At 44.1% G+C, this 27741-nt stretch overlaps 1 long non-coding RNA gene across 1 annotated transcript in view; it reads right to left on the bottom strand.

The window, feature by feature from the left end:
- LOC138772102 (uncharacterized) overlaps positions 1-27741 on the bottom strand; it is a 290564-nt gene that overhangs the window by 93435 nt on the left and 169388 nt on the right. Inside the window, exon 3 of the long non-coding RNA XR_011359710.1 lies at positions 6158-6220. This is a non-coding gene — a long non-coding RNA (uncharacterized lncRNA). The remainder of the gene's footprint in view (positions 1-6157; positions 6221-27741) is intronic.

Below are 27741 nucleotides of genomic sequence, written 5' to 3'. Positions count from 1 at the left end.
ATTGCTAATTATAAGGCCTCCTCCGTAAGAACTAGCAAAGTTTTTGTTTAGAAGCATGCCCGATGACCCAGGCATGCAACTGGGATTCTTTTTAGTCCGCCGCGTCCCTACCTTCACTGTCCATTGCAGAGCAACTGCATGCAGGACATGAAGACCATCAGTTGCCACCAACCCCGATGTTCCCTTCTGCGCCCGTCACTTGTAAATGTGCAGGCAAGGTATCAAGAGGCCTGTCATCTGCAGCCATCCCTGTTCCCTACCACCAGATGTAGAGCTGCACACAATCTGGTGTTATACAGTCGTCTGCCGCCATACTGTACACTGTCCCTGCTGTGCTGTACAAGTGGGCTGTGGTGAGCTTCCCCTGGTGGCCAGAAGCCTCCATACCATACACTGTCCCTGCTGTGCTGTATGAGCGTGCTGTGGTGAGCTCCCCCTGGTGGCCTGAAGCCACCATACTGTACTCTATGTATCTGCAGTGCTGTGGTTAGCTTCCCCTGGTGGCCAGAACCCGGCATACCTTACGCTGTCTCTGCTGTGCTGTAATAGTGTGCTGTGTTGAGCTCCCCCTGGTGGTCTGAGGCCACCATACCATACGCTATGTCCCTGCTGTGCTGTACGAGTGTGCTGTGATGAGCTCCCCTAGTGGCTGGAAACCGCCATACTGTAGGCTCTGTCCCTGCTGTGTATGTGACGTGAATTCTTTTTCATGGAAAATTAAGACATCCCCTGAAAATAAGATCAAGTAAATCTTTGGGAGCAAAAATTAATATAAGACACTGTCATATTTTCTGGAAAACACGGTAGGACTCGGGTAAGCTTCTGGCCAGACCTAGTACAGTAATGGTTATCAAGTCACAGATATTAGAGATCTGCACCTCGCAGCTGGTAGTTCTAACACCTAAGTAATAAAGGCAAAGAAGTAAATATTAAACTGTGAACCAAGCAGTTAGAGACCTACAGCAAAAGAAATCAGAGACATACAGCTCCAACGTGCTACAGGGTGTCCACAAAGTGGGAGACTGGGCTAAACCAAACCTGTCTAAACCTGGATGGATGCAGCCCTAGAGCTGCCGGGAAAACATAGATACTACTGTACCTATGGCCATAGGCCTGCAGCTATTTATTCCAACCATTTGGAGTCAATGGCTATATCCATGTTTTCCAGGAAGCCCTAGGCCTGTATCCATCTTCTCCAGCCAACGGGAGTCAAATGCAAATAGCTTGGGGTTTCACGACCCAGAACTTAAAGGAGAAGTTCGACAAATTTTTTTATTAAAGTGCTGTACTGCCCCCCAAAAGTTATACAAATCACCAATATACACTTATTACAGGAAATGCTAATAAAGAGCTTTTTTCCCTGCACTACTGCATCAAAGCTTCACCTTCTGGATAACATGGTGATGTCACTTCCTGGATAACATGGGGATGTCACTTCCTGGATAACATGGTGATGCCACTTCCTGGATAACATGGTGATGTCACGACCCGACTCCCAGAGCTGTGCGGGCTGTGGCTGCTGGAGAGGATGATGGTGGGGGACACAGGACATTGAGCATCCCTCCGCCATCATCCTCTCCAGCAGCCACAGCCGCACAGCTCTGGGAGTCGGGTCGTGACATCACCATGTTATCTAGGAAGTGACATCACCATGATATCCAGGAAGTGACATCACCATGATATCCAGGAAGTGACATCACCATGTTATCCAGGAGGTGACATCACCATGTTATCCAGGAAGTGACATCACCATGTTATCCAGGAAGTGACATCATCATGTTATCCAGGAAGTGAAGCCTTGATGCAGTAGTAAGTGCAGGGAAAAAAGCACTTTATAAGCATTTCCCGTATTACGTGTATATTGGAGATTTGTACAACTTTTGGGGGGCAATATAATACTTTAATAAAAATTTTTGCCAGACTTCTCCTTTAATGTAGTTTCACCTCTCACCACTTCCACTTAATGTAGGTTCATCTCTAAAAGTTACCTATTTGTCTCTGTCTCTTCAAGGACAACCCAACCATCATCGTCCAGGGGACACAACACCCACACCGGGAGTGTCTGGAGGATAAAAATCCTACTGCCCTCTCAGTCATTGATATGGGGCCATTGCAGGTCCTTGTATAATCGGTGGCCAGGCCTCCCTTATTCCAAGGGGGAAAAAAACAAACAAACAGAAAACATAGCTAAACCAGTGTCACGTCCCCCATTCAGGAAAACTGATGGGCGCTCTTCACTTTTCCCTAGGACCAGTGGCAGTGTTATTTGTGGCCTAGTTACCATTACATTTATGGGAACCTGTATAGTAACAGAGAGTGCAGTAGAGTAGATGTTATATTTAGCTGCCCTACCATCCTAATAGCGCCATTGCTTTCATATACCTGTGTTCCTCCATGTAACCTCACATGCTCCGTGCCTCATTATTTACTTTCGAGGACTCATTTTCTAGATAAAAGACAGTCAAGCATACTTTAGTTTGAAAATTGAGACAAATTAAGGTATGCCATTTTCTTCTGAAACTACCTGAAATCGCGGCCGTGCCATTACAGTTTACTGGGGAGATCACTCACTCCTCAATTAGATCATATCAAGTTTTAACTCCAATAATTGTTACTACTCAGCATACATCTGAACTAAAAAAGATGAAAGGCATACACAGCATGGGCCCTACTTACTTTATGTTGAGCACGGGCAGAAATAACTAGCAGACAGTTGGAGCACAGAGCCTCATATCAATAGTGAGGAGAGCCCAGCTAGCAGAGTCATATTAAAGGGGTATTCCGCTGAAACATAACTACTGATATGTTGCTGCCCATGGTGAGACTAACAATTCCTTCCATACGTGTTATTATCTATTCAGTCTCCTTCCCCCAGTTCCGAGCTGCTGCTTTCTGCTAAAGACTAAAAAATCTGTGCGTAAGCTTTTCTCTCTGTCTCCCCCTCCTCCCCCCTCCCTTCTGAGACTTTGTAGTTTCTTTGTTATAAAAATGTGCAGTCATATATTACTTGGATAAAGGTTTAACATATGGTTCAGAGAGTCATGCCGCACCCAGATACCTATTCACATCCTATATTGCACAGAATATCTAGAGCACTGCATTACCCAGATATTTTTAGTATCCAAATAAAGTAAAGGTCCACATAAACGTTATACTTTTGTCGGTCAGTATAAAGTGTTTGGAGCTCTCCCAACAGTCTACTAACACATGATGCCTGTAACGATAGGGGTCGGCATTATAAAAAAATCACTGCCCGACCCCTTTTGTTCTCGGAGAGAGAAGCTGCAGCTAACTCTCCCCACCCCATAGAGAACATAGGAATGTTCTCCCGTCCCAAACTTATGGGGAGGATGGGAGGAATAACTGTTGTCCGAATGACTGTTATTGAAGGTGTATACTCATCTTAACAAAGTACCATACTTACCCAGGGAGTGCCATACTACGTTAATAAAGAGCCTGACAGTGCAAGATTGTGTCCAGACAGTGCCATAGAGTTCCTATAGGGCACTAACATGAAACCACTTGGTAACTCCCCTAAAACATCAGGAACACCCCAGAAAGATCCAAGCTTTGGGCAGATATCAAGCAAACATTTCCCCTTTTGTGGCCAGTTTCACAGGAGGCCATCTTTGCCGAAATCAGAACTGTTGGTTCCCATAGTGCCAGTTGGTGACCACTCTGTGCCATACTTTGGCCATAAAAAGTACTCACATAGTAAATAACAGCGCTCAGAAATTGGCTCAGCGGGCTGTCACTGTCATCCCAGGGCCAACACCACCTACCCCTTCTACCCTGACTGATCTATCTTGCACTGTATAGAAGAATTATACTACCCATTGACAGGTAAATGGACAGCAGGTGAATCCCTGCTAGATATCCATGTAATGACCTGGTAGGGGCCCCTAAGTCTTATTGAACCTGAGTAAGGTCACTCCCTTGGGTTCACACAAGAGGGATGAGGTATCCACTGCAGCTAGTGTTTTTCCCACTAGGTGTCACTATTGTGTTTCTGTGTAACCTATTCTATCCACAGCTGAAGTCTTCCAGGGGTTAACTGTTATGTGCCACATGTTGCCTTTTTTTGACCACTCACAGTTAGGCTAGAGAAAGGAAGGAAAGGACCTGCACCTATCTTCTTCACTCTCTCTACACACACACACAGCCCACCAATCACAGACAGGGTTAGATAGACCCCTGTAATTAGGACTCAGTTCTTGGTGGGAGGAGTTAGTTAGTCTGTAGTTGGTATTCAGTGTGAGAGAGAGCACAACAGACAGGTGTCTGCAGAAGCCAAGCCATGGCCTGGCTTTGGCCAGGTCCTCTAACAGGGACTAAACTAGACAAGTCAGTTCTTGTTATGAGCACTAGAACCGCTATGCAGTGCTAAACCCTAAATCTTTTACAGGGAGAGAGAAGCCAAACAGGGAACACCTTGCCCACGCCAGGAACCTCTCTAAAAGTGCAGGGCAGTTACCTTAGGAATCATAGGAACCGACAGCAGTGGAAAAAAGGTACTAAGGAAAGTATACGTATTTCACTGCGCAGTGCAGGATGACTGGGAAGGCTTGGGAGTCTGCTCAACCCAAATAACAATGCCTGGGGCTCGTAGGATAGGTAGCTTTCAACTAGGGGGCATAAGGCAGTCAGACTAGAAGTCATTCGTGAGTATGTGTATTCTCTATCTCTTCTTCAACACACCTCTACTGTTCCGGCAGAGTACACTTCCACCGTGGGCAAGGCCCCTCCGGCAATTCCCCTCCTCTCCTCTCTCTACTGCAAAGCACCTTCTTACTTCAAGCACCTGGTCTCTACCTCAGATACTAGCACCTGAGTCTCTTACAACATTGTAACTTTTGTATTGCACTGGATTGTATTGTTACCACAAGTACTATCCTTGTATTGCACTACGTTAATCCTAAGTAAATTGTTCCACTTTGCAAAAGCACTGGACTCTGGTTTATCTCTTCCGCACTCACACACACTGCTCTACACTTGGGTTAATCTCTTTTCCAAACCGTCTGGGGTCGGTCCTATACCGTGACAAGTGCCCCTGGACCAACTGAGCTACTACACCACTGTATCAGCTGACCCGACATGGAGACCACCAAACAAACACTCCCCGCGCCTCACCGCATCCCCCCTAGTTGTCAGGACCCTCAAGACTCGGAAAGGGGAGAGGGGAATAATCAATGCATTCATCTATCCAGTCTAGTGCAAATCAAATTGTGTAAAAGCTCTCCGGCTCCTGGTACTCTGTGACGCCTGTCGATACAATGGACTTTCATGGTTGCTACATCTAAACTCTTCAACAGTTGCTTCATGTCTGTTTTCTAGTTTTACGTTTTCTCTACTCGTGTTCTTTATGCAGCTCTACTCCAGTGTAGCTTTGGCTTTCGGCATCTGTTGTGTACTGATGATCCCCAAATGTATAAATCCCCAGCGGAATTTCTTCTTCACTCGGCCAACTCCAGGCATTTCCATCTCAATTCCTTTTAGGGACGACTCCAAAAACTTTGACTAAAACTTTAACAAACTCTCCCTATGTAAGAAAGTTTGCAGGAGATGTTACGCCGCCATCCACCGCTCCATTAATTACCCGTATGATTCGATATGTGAATGCGGGCTGAAGATAGACTTTCCGAGCTCTGCCTTGTGTGTGCGCGGAAGGTCGATGCTTTAATGTTTGCAGCGTGACAAGAGTCTAAATGGCACTGATTGAAGATCATTCCTCTCTGCCAGCAGGATGGGAAAATTTACTCAAACTTCCCAGGATCCCTAGAGCAGAGCTCAGAAATCCACATTTGTAATGCAGCAGATTCTCCACGCCAACAGTGCATGAGCTGGATAAGGCTCGGATTTAGAAAGGGGGGCTCGTAAATCTCTGTGTCTTCTGCTACGCTGGATTTTTTTTCTGTAAGACTTGTCAGCATCTTTTGTGTAAATTAGATTGTGTCCGGGAGAAATATGCTTTGGTTAACTCTTTGCAAAGCCGACAACGTCAGGCCTAGTTAGGAGGTCATAGAAGGTGGGAGGGATTGAAAAGCGCCTTCTCTTGTTACCATAAGTATTCGCAATTTATCTATTTTTCGTGATCATGAATAAAATAGCCAACTTAGACGTAACTCATACCACCACAGTAGAAACTTTAGCCACATACCTTTATAGGTGAGATGCCCACCAAAATGGCAGCAAAAAGTAGTCTTCTAGAAAGGTGGTCTTCCTAAAAAAAAAAAAAAATTATGTATAAGGAAAATCATAGAAAAACCTGGTCTAGATCATAGTAGTGTTGAGTAGTGTTGAGTGGACCTGGGTTCGGCAATGTTCTCTGAACCCGAGTGCTTGGTGTTTGAATCCCCACAGCTGCAAAAGTTGGATGCCGCCCTAAGGAGTCCTGGAAAACATGAATACAGCCTGTAGCCAGTCAAATGCTGATCGTTCAGGTTCGAAGAACGTTGCTCGACCAGGACAGTTCGGCTTCTCCTCTCAACACTAGTGGCAGCTACTCCCTAAAGCAAATGCACCATCAGATACATTAATCTTTTTTCCCCGACGGCGTGATCCTTTTTTTTGAAATGCCGCCCGATTCCGATGCTTGGTGCTGTCCTTTTCCCAAGGACCGTCATGGCAGGTACTCTGCCCTCCAGTGTGATATTGCCTCCCCTTCCCTCTGTGATGCGGTGCCATTGATTCTAATGCAGCCGTGTCACAGAAGGGAGGAGGTTTCATCACACTGGCGGGTGTCGGGCTTGCCCCCAGTGTTCTGAGCCATAACAGTGCTAATGAAAAGTCTGGCACTGAACATAGGAACTGGGCAATATTTAAAAAAAAAAAGGACTGTGCCACCGGGATCCCCATGATGGCATGAACGGCTAAGGAAGTGAGGGAGTATGACCTATCCCCAGTACCTTATAGCTCTTTGACGCTGTGCCAAACAGTCTCTGGCAGGGCAGCAATTTAAAAATATTGCTCTTCAATCTTCCATTCCGGAGCCCAGTAATAAGACTTGGTTGGAGCCGCAGCGCCATGTAATTACACTGCCTCTGCCCTCTCACTTGGAGGCACAACGTCGGGCACAAGTACTGCTTCCAGGTCACGCTCCCTTGCAGTGGATCACAACCCAGGGGAAGAAAATGTAATTCGGTATGGACCAATGTTGTCCATTGAAATGAAGGATGCATTTATAGAAGACTTACATTAATTTAGTATAAAGAAAGATTTGAGGTATTATCCAAGTCAGATACATCAAGTAGCACTGCTATATAAATTTCTTAGAATGGGAATGCCAGGCTGTATAAGAGATATGGCACAAAAGAAGCTGCAGCTTAAAGCAGAGAAACTGCTGATTTATAATAAAGTTCTGTATAATATTGCCCAGTTTTTATATAGCAATCTACAATCACATTCTACTTCCATAATTTCCTCACTAGAAGTGAACAGAAGAGTCTTTTGTATATGAATCGCCAAATATTCTCTGGTAATAAAAAGGTTCCAGACTAGTGTTGTGCAAGCACTAAAATGCTGGACCTGACAGAGACTAAAAGCTGCTAATTCTTATGAGAGACTTCCTTATTGAGAGTATGCAGTGGTAGACTCAGGGGGGGGGGGGGGGGGGGGGGGTAAACTGTCACCTAAGTAACTTTATTTATGCCTGGGGTCACAACTTCCTTAACTTAGTCAGGACAATCCAAGTAAGGGATCTGTCAGCAGCGGAGCAAAGTGCAAGCAAGCTGACGAACTCTGTTGATATCTGCTCGACCTACTCAGGGAACCTTGAGAGGTTAGCTACACCTGGTTGTTCAAGCCCAGGACTCGCATTACCAGACCTGACACTCAGTGAGCTCAAGATTCTTCAAGCAAGTTACCTACACACAGTAAAAGTTCTCCTAGTAGAGTTCCTGGTATCAGACAAGTCCCTTAGCCTTATTCTATACAAGTTATTCAAAATACCTCAAGCACTCAAAGCTAACTTTTTGTGTTGTCCACCAAGTGAAAGGACTGCTCTAGTTTTTGCTACCTATTGCACCTTATTGTCAAAAGTATATGCTGTAAAGTGTTCTCCTGGTGAAGTACTGGACTGTGGTTACTTTGCTTTGCACCTGTGTGGTGTCCCACCACTGGTGTTTTCTCTTTTGCACCTGCCCTAAATAAAGTTCTCACTTAGGTTAAAGTGATGTATAGAGTACCTTAGTTTCCTCACTAGATGTCTCCGCTGTTTGTATGTATTTTTATGTGCAGCTAAGTTAATGGGTTAATTGTTTTATGTCATGTTTTTGTGTGCTGACCACTCACAGGTGCTCTTTCTCTCTGTCCTCTCCTGTCTATCCTCTCCTACACACACTCAACCCGTGTGGGAGGAAATACAGGGAGTTAGTTGTTGGAGGTTTAAGGAGATAGATGCAGGAGAGACTAGCTCTTACAGAGATTGCTTCTACAGCAGCGACCACTACTTTCACGATGCAGTGCTTAACTACTGTAGGGGAGACAAGCCACTTAGGAGGAGCATAGCCCACGCCAGGAACATGTCTAAAATATGCAGGGTGATCTCATAACAGTAAGAGAAATGGACCCAGTAGGACAAAGCTGCCAGAGTAAAAGGTCTATGTATCCTACTGCGCAGCGCAGGTCAACTGGGAAGTCTTGGGTACCTGCTACACCCAGGTAACTGACAACTGGGGCTTGTGCTACCCACCTAGGATGGGTTCTACGACACTAGGGGTCAGAAGGTGGTCAGACATAGGTCTAAATGTGAGTACGAGTATCATTTATCTACCTTATATCTACTCTTCAGTTCCAGCAGAGTACATGATCTATATTGGGCAAGGGCTCCTCTGGCAACTCCTCTCCTCTTCTCTCTACCTCTACAAAGCACTACTACTTCTACCAAAGTTCCTACTTTCTTCAAGCACCTATTTTTTTTTTATTTTTTTTATTTCTGTTTTCCATCAATTAGTAGCAAAAAAAACAAACAAACCACATATCCACATCCAAGTATAAAGTATAAATTAGAAATCACAACTTATAAAACAACCTTATATCCCCTTACCCCCCGCCCCCCACCCCGTCTGCTGAGAGAAAAATAAAGATAAATAAACGAAATAGAGAAGGAAAAAAAAAAAAAAACTAACCCTTTCAACCGAAGTGTTTTTCATACAAAATGACACATCTTTCCCAGTCCCCCACTTTTGGCGTTGAAGAGATTGCGTGGTATTGGGGGACTCTGTGATTTCGCCCCGCTTTGGGGGAATCGTTATTTAGAGAATACTAGCAAGTTAGAGAAGATAGAGAGGGTGCATAGATTGGGAATTCAGAAAGTTGGGGATATTGTAAGGGGGGTGGTAATCAAAAGCTGGGTAAGGGTAAGGGAGGAATTCAATATTGACCAGGGCTTATGGCTAGAATACGAGGGTTTGAAATTAGCATTGATGGCAGACTTAAAACAGAGGTCGTGGCAAGTCATAGGGCAAGATTGGCTAGTGGGAAAATTAATTGGTCAAAATATTGGGAAAAAGGAAATTTCCTTCCTGTATAAACACTTGAGTAATGAGGTAATGGACTCAGCTCTTAGGCTTAGAAGTTGTCACAAATGGGAAAAAGAAGTTGGGGAAGAGGTGAACTGGAATTGGTCCTTAATATTTAAGAATATAAAAAGGGTCTCCAGGTCAGGTAACCACCAACTTGTACAGTTTAACCTTGTCCATCGCCTGTACTATACCCCGGTTTTTCTTTACAAGATTGGTTGTAAACCCCACGACCAGTGTCCGAGATGTGGAATGAGTGGAGTAGATTATATACATAGGATGTGGGTCTGTGAAAAGATTTTTCAATTCTGGTCCTCTATTCTACAGAGAGTGGAGAGTGAGGTAGGGGTGAAAATCCCGAGAACGGTCCAGTTCGTTCTCTTGGGGGACACGGGTAGCATTAAATTGCGAAAAGATCAGAGACAGATCATAGTGAGACTCATTTTCTATGCTAGGTTGGTGTTGGTAAGGAACTGGGCAGCAAAAGAAGCACCTATTTCTGAAAGCACAAAGTCTACGTTATTGTCAGCACCCAGGTTTGTCAACATTTTGCACTGTCTATCTGCAATGTTATACAGTAAACTATTCTATTTTTGTTTGAAACTCACGGGACTCTGTGTCCTGTAGGTTCCCATGACAAGTGCCCAAGAGACTCGCAACAAGCTCAGAGGTTACCGACCATTCGGGGACAATGAGCCGGCCAAACAGGTATTAATATCACACCTGTATAGTACCACATGACTGGCGTCACGAGTAACATCACAATATTACTGGCCGAGTACCACACCTGCATCTACACTTTGTGTAGATGCAGGGAGGAAAGAAGGAAGAAGAAGGAAGAAGAAGAAGAAGGAAAAAGAAGACAAAAGAAGAAAGATGGAAGAAGAAGGAAGAAGAAGACCTTTTGACCTTTCCTATAGTCTTCACACCCCCTTATGCCCACTAGCTTTGGCAGAACCATACTAACGGGTGACATAGGCCCCAGACCCTGTTACCTGGGATGAAAGGAAAGGTTAGGGTTTCCTAAGTACACCCGCATTGCGAGATGGAGTTCATAGACCTTTAGTAACTTTGCTCCACCCAGATCAGTTCCGAACTCTTTGGCTTTTTTGCAGAGGCTGTCCTGCACTGTAGTGACTCCTAGTCTTTGGCGTGGGTTAAGGTGATCTCTAGGCTAGTCTTCTCTTGAAGGGCTTAACACAGCTTGTGTAGTGCTTCAAGGAAGAGAGCTCTGTTCTGCATCCTACCCATGCGGGGTACTGACTAAGACTCAACTTGTAGAGGGCACCTGGCAGAGGGCCAGGGCCTAGGTAGAACCACTGTGCAGAGCTATCTGAGCTGCGTCCTTTCTCCACCAAAGCTCGGCTAAGACTCCTCCTTCACCCAAGGGACTAACTTTCTAACCAGCGTGTAAGGTGCGCTGTGGTTGGGTGGAAAGAGTGCAATGGAGAAGGGGAAAGGAAAGAGAGGATAGGATAGAAGAAAGGAGTGATCCTACTGGTCAACAGAATCTGGTACATACACATACAAATAATCCTTGAGATACTTCAGCTGTGCGGCTCCTATACTTTAGTTACACAATACAGGTCATCTTTGGTAATACCGTAGCTGCAACAAGACCACAAACACGTACAGACTTTTACGAGGGGTGTGAAGAATAGCAACTAACTTTAAAAAGCCGGTGTCAGTACTCGAGGGTGGGCATACCATTCCTGGCCACCATGACAAGTGCCTAGTCGGTACAACCCAACAGCTAGCCCACTGCTAACACCACCTAGTAACCCCAGATTACTGCAATACAGTTGAGCCTTTGTCAATACTCAACTCGAGTAACGAACAGCTATTGAAATCAATGGGAGACTCGAGCATTTAAGCAGGTGCCCCCGCTCGGCAGAGCAGAGGGTGGCTGGTTAACTTATTGAATTTTTTGGTTTTAATTATGTATATTTTGTCCCTCGAAGAGTTTAAATGTACAATATACAATCGTTATTGAAGGTGTATGGCCAACTTTACCCGAGTACCAGGAAGTGCTTGGTCAAGCTTGATGGAGCATGCCCACTCAGCACTACCTGGCACTGTCACATTAACACTCTCTAATCAGAATCCTTCTGTTAAGCATTTTGCAGATACAGAATGCTGAGATATACATTAGGTAATCCATATCCTAGAGACACAGAATGACGGAGAGAACGGTTGTTTTGTTTTCCTACCTCCGGCTTCTATGGCCAGGCTGGGAAGCAGATGAGTTATTTCATGGATACTATTTACTTAGCTATGATGTATACCAATGTTCCATAGGGTATTTCTCTGTTTTTCTATTTCTCTCTATTGCTCTCTTTTCCCCCTAGAGTTCTTCCTATTGACAAGCTGCTTTGCGCAGTAGCGGGTCCTCCAGCTAGCTGTTATTAAACCAATTGTAATAAAGATAAAACCAGCAGTTTTCCGTCAGTAAATGAGCACGATCACAGAGCGCATGTAAATAGCCCAATTAAGTAGTTAGGAAACAAGACTCTGCCATGTGTCATCAATCAGCCATAGTCAGACACAAGAGCCATCTGGGAGCACAAATAATCTTTTCAATCCAAGCTTGCTGCAATCCTCCAGTGACAGGAAGAATATGAGAGAAGCGCTGCAATACTACTGAAGGGAAGGGGACAAGAGGTAGCAATATTCTATGATGGGGAACATTCACATCATAGACATAAAGACATATGCAAAGGGGGGGGGGGGACGACGACGACCGGGTCAGCTCATTTTGTATTTTTTCTAAGTGGTGTTAAAGTGTCTCTGCCATTAAATTTTTTTTGCACAGGCAATTTTAAGAAACTTCGAAATTGGATTTATTAGCCGAAAAATGCATTTTTATCATGAAAAAGCAGTTTGAAGCTCTCCCCCCTGTCTTCATGGTTCTCTTATGGAGAGGGGAGGGGTGGAGGGAGATGAGGCACCAAAACAGGCCAACAAAGAGTTAATTTACAGCTACATCACCGGGCTCTCTCCTCTGACAGTCAGCACTGACCTCTCTGACCTCTGAATACAGGTTTTCACACAGGTCCCGCTGTGTAATCCTTTCTTCTCAGTTCTCTGCTGGCGACTTATCTCCCTCCTCTCCCCCCTCACCTCTCCATAGATTACACAGGGCTCGACTGATGTAAAAGAGTCGAGATTTCCTGATAATGAGCAGTGGATGAGAGAGAGGGGGGGGGGGGGACCTGGGGAAAGTCCTTATGAATGCAGAAAATGGCCTATTTGCCTAATAAACCCAATTACACAGTTTCTTAAAATCACCTGGACTATTGATTTCTGCAAAAAAAAAAAAAAAAAAGACAAAAACGACAATAACACTTTGATGTTAAAGTGACTGTATGACCAGGCCCAGGATGAAGCACTGGAGGCGGCCGACCCAACCTTAGAGGGAGGAAACCCTAGCCCCTATATGATAGGGTTCCATTGATTCTAATGGAGGGGCTGGGGTTTCTTCCCACTAAGGGTGGGTCGGTCCGCCTCCAGTGCTTCAGCCTGGGCCTGGTGGTACAGTCACTTTAACTGCATTGCCCCTTTTTTTTTGCTCTGTGATAAGAACTCTTGGCAACATGTGATAATTATTGTAGTGTCCCACTACAAAGGTTTCCAATGTTCTATGTGTAGCTGTAACTCCAATGGAAGCACTTAGAGAGTTAATATGTTTCTTAATGTCGCACTGTTTTCTGTCAATATTTGGATATATATAAAGAACAACGCATGGTGTTTCATGTACTTTGATGACATCTACTGGTGGAAATGTATAATGGCAGAGCAAATACCAGGCTCATATGTTGCCTTTCGCCTACCTACAGTATATATGGTCAAGAAGGATCTAGAAAGGAGAAAGTCCTTGCTTAAATGTAGCTGTCATTTTTTAAGAACTTTGCAGAAATTAATAGTGCAAGCGATTTTAAGAAACTCTGTAGTAGGTTTTATTAGGCAAAAGAGCTTCCTGCTATCTTCACAAGGCTGTTTTCCATAATTCTTATCTGTTCATTATCAAGGCAAAGTCATCTTTATTACAGAGAAGCAAAGTGTGGTTTGCTGTATCCATTATAACATAAGTAGGGGCGAGGGGGTGATTGAACAGGAGAAAAGCAGTCCTGCAGTTTGGGGACTGTCTGGCCACAAAAAATGCTGGATTCACAGGTCAGACTGCCCAGTTAAGATTGCAGGATGCTGGGCTGTGCTGGCTAGTATACTGCAAACTGCACAGGCTGTTTGTCTCCTCTTCTTGTTCACTTATCCTCCTTGACGCCTTTATAAATTATAATGGACACAGCAAATCCGCTTTCACTTTGTTTCTCTACAAGATAAAAAGTGAGGGGGGGGGGGGGGGGGGGGGGGGGGGGAAGCCTCGTCAGTATAGAAGGAAGCCGTTTTGCCTAATAAAACTCATTACAGAGTTTCTTGTACTATAAGTTGTTTGAAATGACAGATACACTTTAACTACCAGTCACTCTTCACCTAGAGAGGAGTGTAGCCTAATAAGTATAGAGTCTACAATGTTAGAGCCTGCACCAAGCCTTGGGTCACATGACCCAGAGTATATACTTAGGCCGACAGTCCTTTTTAAAGAGGATCCTACAGCTAAGTCGTCTCCATGACATACACTCACCGGCCACTTTATTAGGTACACCTGTCCAACTGCACGTTACCACTTAATTTCTAATCAGCCAATCACATGGCGGCAACTCAGTGCATTTAGGCATGTAGACATGGTCAAGAGAATCTCCTGCAGTTCAAACCGAGCATCAGTATGGGGAAGAAAGGTGATTTGAGGCCTTTGAACGTGGCATGGTTGTTGGTGCCAGAAGGGCTGGTCTGAGTATTTCAGGAACTGCTGATCTACTGGAATTTTCACGCACAACCATCTCTAGGGTTTACAGAGAATGGTCCGAAAAAGAAAAAACATCCAGTGAGCGGCAGTTCTGTGGGCGGAAATGCCTTGTTGATGCAAGAGGTCAGAGGAGAATGGGCAGACTGGTTCGAGCTGATAGAAAGGCAACAGTGACTCAAATAGCCAACCGTTACAACCAAGGTAGGCAGAAGAGCATCTCTGAGCGCACAGTACACAGTATGGGCTACAGCAGCAGAAGACCACACCGGGTGCCACTCCTTTCAGCTAAGAACAGGAAACTGAGGCTACAATTTGCACAAGCTCATCGAAATTGGACAGTAGAAGATTGGAAAAACGTTGCCTGCTCTGATGAGTCTCGATTTCTGCAGCGACATTCGGATGGTAGGGTCAGAATTTGGCGTCAACAACATGAAAGCATGGATCCATCCTGCCTTGTATCAACGGTTCAGGCTGGTGGTGGTGGTGTCATGGTGTGGGGAATATTTTGGCACTTTTTGGGCCCCTTGGTACCAATTGAGCATTGTTGCAACGCCACAGCCTACCTGAGTATTGTTGCTGACCATGTCCATCCCTTTATGACCACAATGTACCCAACATCTGATGGCTAATTTCAGCAGGATAATGCGCCATGTCATAAAGCTAGAATCATCTCCGACTGGTTTCTTGAACATGACAATGAGGTCACTGTACTCCAATGGCCTCCACAGTCACCAGATCTCAATCCAATAGAGCATCTTTGGGATGTGGTGGAATGGGAGATTGGCATCATGGATGTGCAGCCGACAAATCTGCGGCAACTGTGTGATGCCATCATGTCACTATGGACCAAAATCTCTGAGGAAGCTTCCAGCACCTTGTTGTATCTATGCCACCAAGAATTGAGGCAGTTCTGAAAGCAAAAGGGGGTCCAACCCGTTACTAGCATGGTGTACCTAATAAAGTGGCCAGTGGGTCTATATACAGAAAGATGAGATGAGATGCACTCAGCTTTACTGACCAAGCATTACTAGAATACCTCACTGAAGGGGTAGCTTCAAACATATCAAGAGCCTGCTATATAAACAATAGTCCAGCACATGGGCTTGGCCACCTGGCCAGGCCCAGGAAGAATGCTCTCAGCAGGCTCTGTGTAGTGTTGCTTCTCAGCTTCTCATACACACTCCACTAACAATCCACTGACTCAGTCCCTACCCCACTATATAACTTAAGCTTTTAGGGGGGGGGGGATCTGATTGGACAAGAGACAAAATAACCTTCTGTGACAGGGCAGTAGCCCTTAAGGTAGTTGGCTTAGGGATTGGTTAAGCAGAAATTATAAGACAGTGGCAGGAAACATATATAAGCAATCAGGTTGCCCCTTCTATACTTGACCTTCAGCCATGCAAAGAATACAGCGACATCTGGTGGTGGGAGCCGCATACTACGGGCTTCACACACAGTACCGACCTATACATGCTGACACAACAGCAGTGGACGCCCAGTCTAGGACACTGCAGTATAGAACGTATATTATATTCCATACTATATGTCAAGTTCAACAAAGGTGATAAATTGGTTTAGTGGGAAAACTCCTTTAACTGTATCAAAGCCAAAACTTTTGATTTCATAGTGATTATCGTCTCCTGCCGGGAGAAAATTGTATTATAGCGAACGACTTGCTTACAGGTTTATTCAATATCATCAATTCCCCGGCCATAGATTCCGGCTTTTATTGGATTTAGACATGTATGTTCCCCGTTGAGGTAATGCATTGTAAACTCATTTTTCTTGCAAAAGATCATAAAACCCGGCAAAGTAAGTAATTAAATATGATAAACCTTACTTAGGCCGTGATGAATAGAGGCGGAATTTTTATTCGCTTATCTAGGGGTTTGTTCTTCTGCGCTGTGCCGCCACATGTACAGAACGCTCCCTCATACAATGTACATGATGGAACAGCGTGTGCTCACCCCGGGTAAGTCACAGATTCTTTTCAATGCGCCTGGGCAGAGTATAATTTCTCACCCTGAGCTCGTCAGGTATGTTTTATTAACGTTTCATGTCTCTATTACAATGAGCCATAACTTTAAAACCCCCTGCCTGATACTGCGTACTGCATGGCTGTGTAATTCTATGTGATGCACTGTGTGTCCTGCTGCCTCCTTTATATCACAGCAGTATATATATATATATATATATATATATCTTTTTATGTTGTACCCTTTCAGCTGTTTTATAGGATCAGACCAGCTAGCCTTTGTATCCAACATGATTTGTTACAGTATATGGTCACTATCCTTGCAAAAAGCTTTTTCCCCACAGCATAAAGTATACCTGTAAATTTTTTTTTTTATTTTTTTTTAAAGAAATCAGCAGGGGTTGTGATCACAAGTAGATTTGCAATATACTTGATTTTTTTTTTAAAGCGACTCTGTACCCAATCTGACTCCCTTAAATTGCTTGTACCTTCGGATAGCTGCTTTTAATCCAAGATCTGTCCTGGGGTCCGTTCTGCAGGTGATGCAGTTATTGTCCTAAAAAACTACTTTTAAACTTACAACTAGGGATGGTCCGAATCCTCCGAGGTTCGGGTTCATATGAACCCGAATGCTCGGCATCAGATTCCCGCTGTCTGCCCGCTCCGTGGAGTGGGTGGATAAAGCCAGAAGACCGCCTGGAAAACTGGGATACAGCCTATGGCTATGGCTGTATCCCAGTTTTCCAGACGGTCCTCCCGCTGGATCCGCCCGCTACACGGAGCGGGCAGACAGCGGGAATCATTACTGAGAGTTTGGGTTCGTACGAACCCGAACCGAACTCTGTTCGGACCATCCCTACTTACAACCCTGTGCCCTATGGGGCGTTGCAGAACCCCTCCGTCCCTCCTCCCCACCCTCTTCATCATTAGGAATGCCACTGAAACATTTTCTCCATGCTGAACATTTGCACAGTTGCCTTAACCGTGCCGTGCTAACACAGGTGTGGAATAGAAGGCAATCTGCCTGGAGCATTCCTAATGATGAGGAGGGCGGGGAGGAGGGACAGAGGGGTGGTGCCAGCCTAATGTATACACAATCTTGGCCACTCCCATAGTACACAGGGCTGCAAGTTTAAAAGTATTTTTTTAGCACAATAACTGCATCACCTGCCGAACGGACCCCAGGACGGATTTTGGATTAAAAGCAGCTATCTGATGGTACAAGTGGTTTTGGGGAGGGGGGGGGGGGGGGGAGTTAGATTGTGGGTACAGAGTCACTTTAAGTTTTCTATGTTTAAATCAGCATTATCCATACGACCACTAGGTGTCTCCATGTTCCCTCTGTGCTGATATTTGGTCTTTCTCTGCTAAAAAAAAAAAAAAAAAAAAAAAAAAAGAGACCAAACACAGGAATTCCCTGTCCTTTGCCGTTCACACAAGGAAAGACACCTGTCCATCATGCAGGTTGTATATCAGCTGAGGACATTAATATTATTACCTATTACTAATTCTATTATCAGCTCTGCAGCTTACCAGGAGACAATGCATTTTTTTTATGTTACAAGTCAGTCAGTATAATATCACTGTGTGGTTACAGAGGTTTTGGTGCTATGTGACAGGAGAGCCGACCGTACAATGCGAGCACCCCCAGGATTTTCTGCTATTGAATGTGGATGTAGATGCACAGCAGCTGTACTCATGCGCAGTGAATGCTCAGGAATAGCTTTCAATCAGTACGTATAAAATTGCATGGGGTGGAACCTACCTTTTTTTTAATTATTTTTATAAAATTGCATAATATTTTTTCTAGTTGTATAAAATTGTATGGGATGGAACATACCACTTTTTTTTTACTTGTATAAAATTACATAGAAAATGATTGAACCAGACACGACAAGCGTTGAATACTTCTGGTATTAGCGCCTCCATCCTCTTCCAGAAGGACGTGTGCCCAGGATACAATATAACCAGGTGACTGTTACAGCTCCGCTTCTCCTATTAGTCTCCATGTAATACTGCTAAGATCTCAGGTATAATAAAGTGTTGTGTGTGTACAGAGACGGTTCCTGCCATGTGATATATGGGGGTGTATGGAGCAATCTAACCCCCCCCCCCCCTCTCTGTAATGATCTCTGTCCTGTAGCACACGGACTCCCTGCCGCTCCTCACATGGTTTCCAGAACTTCCTCTTCTCCATCCAGATCTATTGACTTGGAATTGATTACATCGGCTTTTATTGCCCTCAGGAGGACAAACAAGGAGAGATGGATTGATGTGACATTGATTGGAGGGATCCGCAGCGGCACTTACAGGGGATTGGGAGGGTTCTTATCTATTGGTCAGAAATCTATTATAATGGGATTTTTGTAAGAATACAGGAGCGGAATATTTCACAGCAATATCTACATTTTCACATTCTCAGACATAATCGTCCATAGTGGGAGCATAACCCTATGGAGAGGCAGAAACACAACAATCAGGCCTAAAAAGCACAGCAAACTGAGGCCTCTGCAGCACAACATGGAGGGAATGTACACCGAAACATTAAAACCAGTCATAGGTGAAGTGGATAACATTAAAAGGGGTATTACGAAGTGAAGATAATAGGAATCTACTTCTATTTATAAATCTCCAGACTTCCAGTACTTATCAGCTGCTGTATGCCCTTCAGGAAGTGTTGTATTCTTTCCAGTCTGGCACTGTGCTCTCTGCTGCCACCTCTGTCCATGTCAGGAACTGTCCAGAGCAGCAGCAAATCCCCATAGAAAACCTCTCCTGCTCTGGACAGTTCATGACATGGACAGAGGTGGCAGTAGAGAGCACAGTGCCAGAGTTAAATGTATACCACTTCATGCGGGGCATGTAGCAGCTGATAAGTACTGGAAGACTGGAGATTTTTTAAATAGAAGTGATTTACAAATATGTATAACAGATTTGTTATTTAGTTCTGACACCAGTTAATTTGATAGATTTTTTTTTCTTCAGGGTACCCCTTTAACCCCTTCCCGCACGAGGACGTAACTGTACATCTTCACGCGGGTGGCGGAGTTCAGAGCGGGACCGCACGGCGACCCCGCTCTGAACCGCCGCGGTCCCGGGTGCGGCATGTAGCCCGGGACCGCGGCTATTAGCGGGCACGGTCCAATCGCCGGCACCCGCTAATTGAGTATTCAGATGCAGCTGTCAAAGTTGACAGCTGCAACTGAATACTTACTGCAGCCGATCCCTGGTGGTCTAGTGCGGTGTCTGGTGCCGGCCGGGGTCTGCGCCGTAATGGCACTGATCCCGGCTCGGCATTCTATTGCTTTTGGCTGCAGCAGCCAAAGGCAATAGAACACTGATCTTATGGATCTATGCAGTATACCTATACTGCATAGATCTCTATGAGAGATCAGTGTGCATATACCAGAAGTCCCTCAGGGGGAATAACCCTAACCCCAGGGGGAATAACCCTAACCCCAGGGGGGCTTCTAGCATAAGTGTAAAAAAAAAGTTATATTATTAATAAATAATCCCCTCCCCTAATAAAAGCTTGAATCACCCCCCTTTTCCCATGTTATAAATAAATAAAAATAAATAAATAAACAAACAAACAAACAAACAATGTTTGGTATCGCCGCGTGCGTAAACGCCCGAAATATTAATTTATTTAATTCATGATCCCTCACGATAAACAGCGTAAGCACAAAAAAATCCCAAAGTGCAAAATTGCGCATTTTTGGTCGCATCAAATCCAGAAAAATTGTAATAAAAAGCGATCAAAAAGTCGCATATGCGCAATCAAGGTACCGATAGAAAGAACACATCATGGCGCAAAAAATGACACCTCACACAGCCCCATAGACCAAAGGATAAAAGCGCTATAAGCCTGGGAATGGAGCGATTTTAAGGAATGTTTATTTTCTGTAAAAGGTTTTATTGTTTTACGAGCCATCAACTAATATAAAATTCATGCAAGTTGCATATCGTTTTAATCGTACCGACTTGAGGAACATATATAATATGTCAGTTTTTCCATAGGACACAAGGCGTAAAAACGAAGTCCCCCCAAAGAAAAAGAATTGCTTTTTTTTTTTCAATTTCACTGCGCATATAATTTTTTTCTGGTTTCTCAGCATATTTTATGCAAAAATTCAGCCTGTCATTGCAAAGTACAATTAGTGACGCAAAAAATAAGGGCTTATGTGGGTCTGTAGGTGTAAAAATGCAACTGCTATGGCCTTTTAAGCACAAGGAGGAAAAAACGAGAACGCAAAAACGAAAATTAGCCAGAAGGGGTTAAGAATGGCAGCAAGTAAACTGTAAGTTCTCAATGATACAGATCATACACAGATTATTATGGAATATCTACATATTACACCCACAGTAGCTTCTAGGACATCCCATTTTAAATCCATATAGAATTGCTTCCCTTTGTGGTATAACAGCCTCCTCTCTTTTTAGGAAGACTTTCTTCAAGATTTTGAAGTAATATTTATGTGAAGCTGCTCGGCCATGACAGCCCAAGCCATGAAGCATCAGACCCGGACCATGAAGAGATGACAGAAGGTGGTCTGCTCTGAGAAATCACATTTTTTTACATTGCATGCTGACTAGTCACGGGTGGCTCCCCGCCCAGATGACTAGTTGCCGTCCCTTTCCCGGCAGAATTAAATCTCTTTTTCACCTATATAAAGCCACTGCTGCAGCCGCGGCTAATCTATGCTCCACAAGCTGCACAGTAGCTCTATACTGTGCTGCAGGGAACCATATCAGCACAATTGTGCTGATTGGTTCCCTTTTGGCAACAAGTTCTACCTACCTAAACATTTTCGCATACTAAGTACTATATTTTCCGACGTATAGGATGACTTTTTAACCCGGGAAAATCTTTTCAAAAGTCGGGGGTCGTCTTATACGCCGGGCCTGGTCACGACCACTGTATAAAAAATAAAAAAAATCTGTTAACTCACCTGGGGCCCGTTCCCGACCTCCGCGCGTCTTCTGCCCCGTTCCCGGCGCAGGCAGCGTGGTGTACACTGACTGCACCGTTATTCCCCGAAGCTCTCCCAAGCAGCAGAGCGTCTCATATGAGAAGCTCGGAGACGCTCGGCTGCCGGGAGAGCTTCAGAAGAATGACAGAGGCTTCGGGTACTTCTGCAGCCTCCCGAAGCTTCTGTCATTCTTCCGATGAGACGCTCGGCTGCTCAGGAGAGCCTCAGGGATCCCGGCACAGTCAGTGTATTTCACACTGCCTGCGCCATGAACGGGACAGGAGGCACACGGAAGCCAGGAATGGGCCCCAGGTGAGTTAACTGTTTGTTTGATTTTTGTTATTTAGCTGCAATTAATCCCTGCCTGACCGTAGCAATGCTGCGGTCAGCCAGGGATTAACCTTTTTCCGGTGTATAAGGCGAACCCCAGACAATGTTCTTAAAAGTCAGGGGTCGTCTTATACGCCCAGTCACCATATACGCCAGAAAATACGGTACTTTTAAAAACCCTTTGTTCACCGCTAGAGTCGAGCACAGCTAGGTGGGATTTTCCTGAGTCGACCCCTGGCAGAAGAGGAGGACCCTTCTGCATACATTGCAAACATTGTCAATGCTCAGGTGGAGGCACTGCACTGAATCAAAAGGTGGAAAACACAGAAATCCTCCTTTTTTTTACACTGGTGGCTCAATCCGGGGGTTGTTACATTTAACCCCTAGACAACCCTGGACGTACAGTTACATCATGGAAGTCTGTCACCAGATGACCCTGGGCGTAACTGTACATCCAGGGTGTTTCTCCTGCTATGAAGCGTGCTCCGGAGTGATCGCGCTGCAGCGTGTCATTAACCCCCTGTCCCCTGTCACTTACCGATCGTTATTTTAGACCACTGGAGGTCTCTTATCTTCCTCCATGCGGTCCGATCGGCGATCTGCTCACTGAGCCTGCAGAGGCAGGCTCAATGAGCTGATCGCCTATCACACTGATCAATGCTATGCCTATGGCATAGCAATGATCAGTGTGTGTAATCAAACTAATGTATGTAGAAGTCCCTCAAAGGGGCTTAAAATGTGTAAAAAAAAAAGTTAAAATCACTAATACACTACCCCAAAGCCCCTCCCCCAATAAAAGTTTAAATCACCCCCCTTTCCCATTATATAAATAAAACATATAAAAATAGATAAATAAACATATAATATACCGTAGGGTGCGTAATTGTCCGATCTATTAAAATATAACAAGCGTCATTGCGAAGGGTGAACGGCGTACACGAAAAGAAGGAAAAAAGTGCGCGGATTACCGATTTTATGTTACATTATATATAAAAAAAATAAATAAAAAGTGATCAAAACGTCCGATCTTCACAAATATGGTATTAATAAAAACTAGAGATCATGGCAGAAAAAATGACGCCCCATACAGTCCTGTAGGTGAAAAAATAAAACCGTTATAAGCGTCACAATAGGCCTATTTTATTAATAATTAATTGCAAAAAAAAAAAAAAAAAAGGATTTCATTTAAAAAAATATATAACAGAGAATCTGTGTAACCTGCATATGGTTGTGTTCGGACTGACCTATAGAATAATGGTATCATGTCGCTTTTACCATATAGTAAATTACGTAGACACAGGAACCCCCCAAACGTTACCATATTGCATTCTTTTTTTTACAATTTTACAAATATAAATCTAACAAATAATATATTCGGGATTCCGTCATACATGTTATGGTAGAATGAAAGACGCCATTACACAGTACAACTATTCCTGTAACAAACAAGCCATCACATGGCCCTGTAGATAGAAAACTGAAAGTGCTGGAGCTCTTAGTGTTTTCGTTTTTTCCTCCTCCCCTTCTAAGATCAAAATTTGCGCGGTCCACTGGGTCATTTTGGGCCTGGTCCTCAAAGGGTTAAGAAAGCTTCCCATTTTACTAAAGATCAGGATTAGCTCTGTCATGGCAAACAGGGAAACTTTTTCCACTGCTCCGTTCTGGTGGAACCAATCCAGTTCTTGCCGCAAACTACACAAAGTCTATAAATCTGTAGACCTGTATTGTGTCCTTACAATGAGTAGGCTGGGTTCACACTACGTATATTTCAGTCAGTATTGTGGTCCTCATATTGCAACCAAAACCAGGAGTGGAATGAAAACACAGAAAGCTTCTGTTCACACAATGTTGAAATTGAGTGGATGGCCGCCATATAACGGTAAATATTTGCTGTTATTTTAAAACAACGGCTGTTATATTGAAATAATGGCCGTTATTTACAGTTATATAGCGGCCATCCACTCAATTTCAACATTGTGTGAACAGATCCTTGTAAAAGTGAATCCCACTAATGATGAGGGAAACAACCGCCTCGGAGATTAGTAATGCTCACTCCTCATGGCTTCATTACTGTAGTCAGGGCTCAGCAGTTTTCTCTTTTTACCGTAGTACATACTGAAATTATATAGCCTAGTGGAAATTGGCTGAAGAGGTCATTAAGAACGGACTAAAATCTGAATAGGCTACTTTTTTTTTTTGGAGAACCAGTGAATTTCGGCTCCGGCCCTGGTCATTTCATTCCTTTAAAAAACACCTTAAATACACAACTGGGAAATCAGTGAGGAATTCTAGCACTTAGTCATGTGAAGAGCAGCGTTCAATGCCAGGAAGGTGCCATAAAGGCCAATCAAATCTCTTCAGATGTAGAAAGGAAATGAATACATTAAGATAAGTCACGCTAACCTATATACTGAATAGAAGCTATGGATCTGTAAGGATACAGGAGAACTAAAAGGAACTGAGTGTGCAACATGGATTTGAAGGGTTAAGCAGAAAAGTTGTCAAGAAAAAGCCGGGTTAAGAAATGGAATCTGGATCTGGATGCAAGTAAAGAACAATGTCAATGTGGATGGTGCCCAAAGGGGTTATCCAGTATTAGAAACACATGGCTGCTTTCTTCCATAGACAGCACCACAATTGTCTTCAGTTTGGGTGAAGGTTTTGTAGAGATGGAGTAATGGAGCTTAATTGCAAACTACACCTGAACTAGAAATCTCCAGTCTTTCAGTACTTATCAGCTGCTGCATGTCCTGCAGGAAGTGATGTATTCTTTCCACACTGCCACAGTGCTCTCTGCTGCCACCTTTGTCCATGTCGGGAACTGTCCAGAGCAGGAGAGGTCTTCTATGGGGATTTGCTGCTGCTCTGGACAGAGGTGGCAGCAGAGAGCACTGTGTCAGACTGGAAAGAATACACCACTCCCTGCAGGACATATAGCAGCTGATAAGTACTGGAAGAATGGATATTTTTAAATAGAAGTAAATCACAAATCTATATAACTTTATGACACCAGTGGATTTGAAGGAAATAGATTTTGGATTTTTAGATGGTGGAGTACCCCTTTAACATCCTACCATGTTGGTCTCGTATCTTCCTGTAGGCTCACTTACCTAGGAGGATAAACAATACTTTGCCATGTGTGATATGCCGATCTACAGGACAATGTTTGGATCAATATAATTAAAGCTCTTCAGACATTCAGAAAAGTTTCCTATTAAAGAGGGAGCAGCTGGATGTCTCCCAGTCCCAGAGGATGAAGTCCCCTGAAGAGTCTCTTAGAGAATATGTGATGTCTGGTATACGACATCTGCAGACAGGATCTTCCAGCCGTATTAGCATCAAGAAAGTCGGTGCCCTCTCACCGAGACCCACAGGCAGCCGGAGTGCACTGACTTTCATCCAGCAGCTCCCCGGCTGCACATGGTATTCTGCGCTGGGACATCCGGGGTTATTTGTCTCCCTGACTGATGATCGTTACTAACTTTTATTTACAGGGAGACTCCGCAGCAATACGGCCATTTATCCTGTACATGGCTGGACCTGAAACTCCCAGCCCCTCGTTCCGGATGATGAATCTCTAGGACTTCAGGCAAAAAACGTCCCCCCTCCATTGTCTTTACAACCGCAGATTATTTACCAGGGCGAGAGCAGAGCACCAGCTGGACGGGGGCAGAAATTATAGGACACGGGAAGCAGTATATTCTGACTTTGGTATATAAAACCTAAAGAAGAAAAAAATTAAGTGAATGTCCACTATCGAATACTGGTCTGTTTTTTTAAAGGGGTTGTCCAGCGGAAAAATTTTTTTTTTCAAGTCAACTGGTGTCAGAAAGTTATATAGATTTGTAATTTACTTCTATTTAAAAATCTCCAGTTTTCCCATACTTATAAACTGCTGTATGTCCTGCAGGAAGTGTTGTTTTTTTACATTCAGAAACAGTGCTCTCTGCTGCCATCTCTGGCCGAGTCGGGAACTGTCCTGAGCAGGAGAGGTTTTCTATGGGGATTTGCACAAGCCAAAAAGACAGAAATGGCTGCACATCGCACCCATGGCTGACACGAAAGCTTATTCAGCTACATTTAAAACCAACATCAGAAGTTAGTATATAATTTGGCCAAACCATATTGCCTCATGTACCACGTGCAGGTCTTCTGATACACACGAGTCTCTAACCAAAACACATCACTGTGCCGGTCAGCGACCACAATACCCGCATTACGTGCGCAAGCAGATAAGGGGGGCCATGGAATGGCCCCGAAACCCCATTGTCACAGGACCAGACCCTAAGGGGCCCCCCCGAACCCCCCTATGGGGATTTGCTGCTGCTCTGGACAGTTCCTGACTCGGCCAGAGATGTCAGTAGAGAGCACTGTTCCTAAATGTAAATAGACAACAGACAACCTGCAGAACATACAACAGTTTATAAGTATGGGAAGACTGGAGATTTTTAAATAGAAGTAAATTACAAATCTATATAACTTTCTGACACCAGTTGATTAGAAAGATTTTTTTTTTCGCTGGAGTACCCCTTTAGGTAAACAGGTTAAAGAAATCTTTACAGATTATTATTAGTAATTCTTTCTATTGGTTACTTCTAGTTGTACTGCATTCGAAATCACCAGACTTAAAGGGAATCTGTCACTAGGTTTATGCCACCTTAAATGAGGGCAGAATAAACTAGTGACTAGTAATAGGATTCTTGCCACACCCCTCTCCCTGCCCTCCAGCTGCTGACTGACAGGTGACTGCCTATACACAGCATGGATAGATAACTGCCAATCAGCAGTTGATGGGCGGAGTTTTCCGCTTCTCATGAATATCCAGGACTTCTGAGCTCATGCACATAATGGAGAGGACTACCTATTGTCCATGTTATTCAGGAGGAAATCTCAGGATCAGCTACACAGAACAATGTAATTGATATATCATTCTGTTCAGCTTTTCTGTCACTCCAATATGCTACCCTGAGATAGGACACCATAGACCTACTGACAGAGTCTCTTTAAAGGGAACGTGTCATCCCTTTTATACTGCCTGAACCATGGTGGTCCCTATAGTTTGCCTGACCAACCTTAAAGGGGAAACTCCTGGGATCCCATAAACCCATATAAGTGCACTCCCCACTGATTGTTTAACACCTTTCGCACTTGTCTGCGCTGCTTCTAGCCCCAGATTAAAACTTTTATAAATAATCCCAGTTTTACATGTCAGGAACTGTCCAGCGCAGGAGCGGTTTTCAATGGGGATTTGCTGCTGCTCTGGACAGTTCCTGACATGGACAGTGGTGGCAGCAGAGAGCACTGTGTCAGACTGGAGAGAATACACCACTTCCTGCAGGACATACAGCAGCTGATAAGTACTGGAAAACTGGACAATTTTACATAGAAGCAAATTACAAATCTATATAACTTTCTGACACAAGTTGATTTGCAGTTTTTTTTTTTGCAGGAGTACCCCTTTAGGCACAAGGGTCAGAGTGATTGTGGCCTCTGCACCCCCTATAGCCAAGCTTGTGGGATGGACCCAGAATGGAGACAGTTACAGCATTTGTCCCACCAGTGATTCCACCTCCACATTGATTCACCCGAATAATCCTTCCTGAATTATCCAATCTGTTATCATTACTGCGGAGATCAATTCTGCCTTTTACGCTGCTGCTTTCTGCATTTTATTCATTTTATATGCCGGTCTTTTATCCTTTTTATGCATGTAATCCTCACAGCAATACTTTTTATTTTATTGTTTCATTAAAATGTCACCCGTACACATGGATTTACATAGAATATGGGTGTATTAGCCTTAGCTATTGCGTAAGATTTTACCAGTACAACATTAAGACGCTCCCACCCGCACGATGATATACACAGGAGACGTCCTCTACCAGGCCAAGATCTGTCTGGAAGTCAAACAAACTCCATAAAACTGCTTGTCCAAGGGTAGAAAGAAAAAAAAAACCTAGCTGCTTTCTCCATAAAACAGCACAACTGTATACAGGTTGTATGTAGGAGAGCAGCTTGGGCTCATTCACTTCAATGGAGCTTAGTTTTAATACTAGAAACAATCCATCAAAGGGGAAC

The sequence above is a fragment of the Dendropsophus ebraccatus genome, chromosome 14, assembly GCF_027789765.1.
Source record: "Dendropsophus ebraccatus isolate aDenEbr1 chromosome 14, aDenEbr1.pat, whole genome shotgun sequence".
In the NCBI taxonomy this organism is placed as follows: Eukaryota; Metazoa; Chordata; class Amphibia; order Anura; family Hylidae; genus Dendropsophus; species Dendropsophus ebraccatus.
The sequence above is the reverse complement of the archived record's forward strand: the minus strand, read 5'-3'. Positions and strand labels throughout refer to the sequence as shown.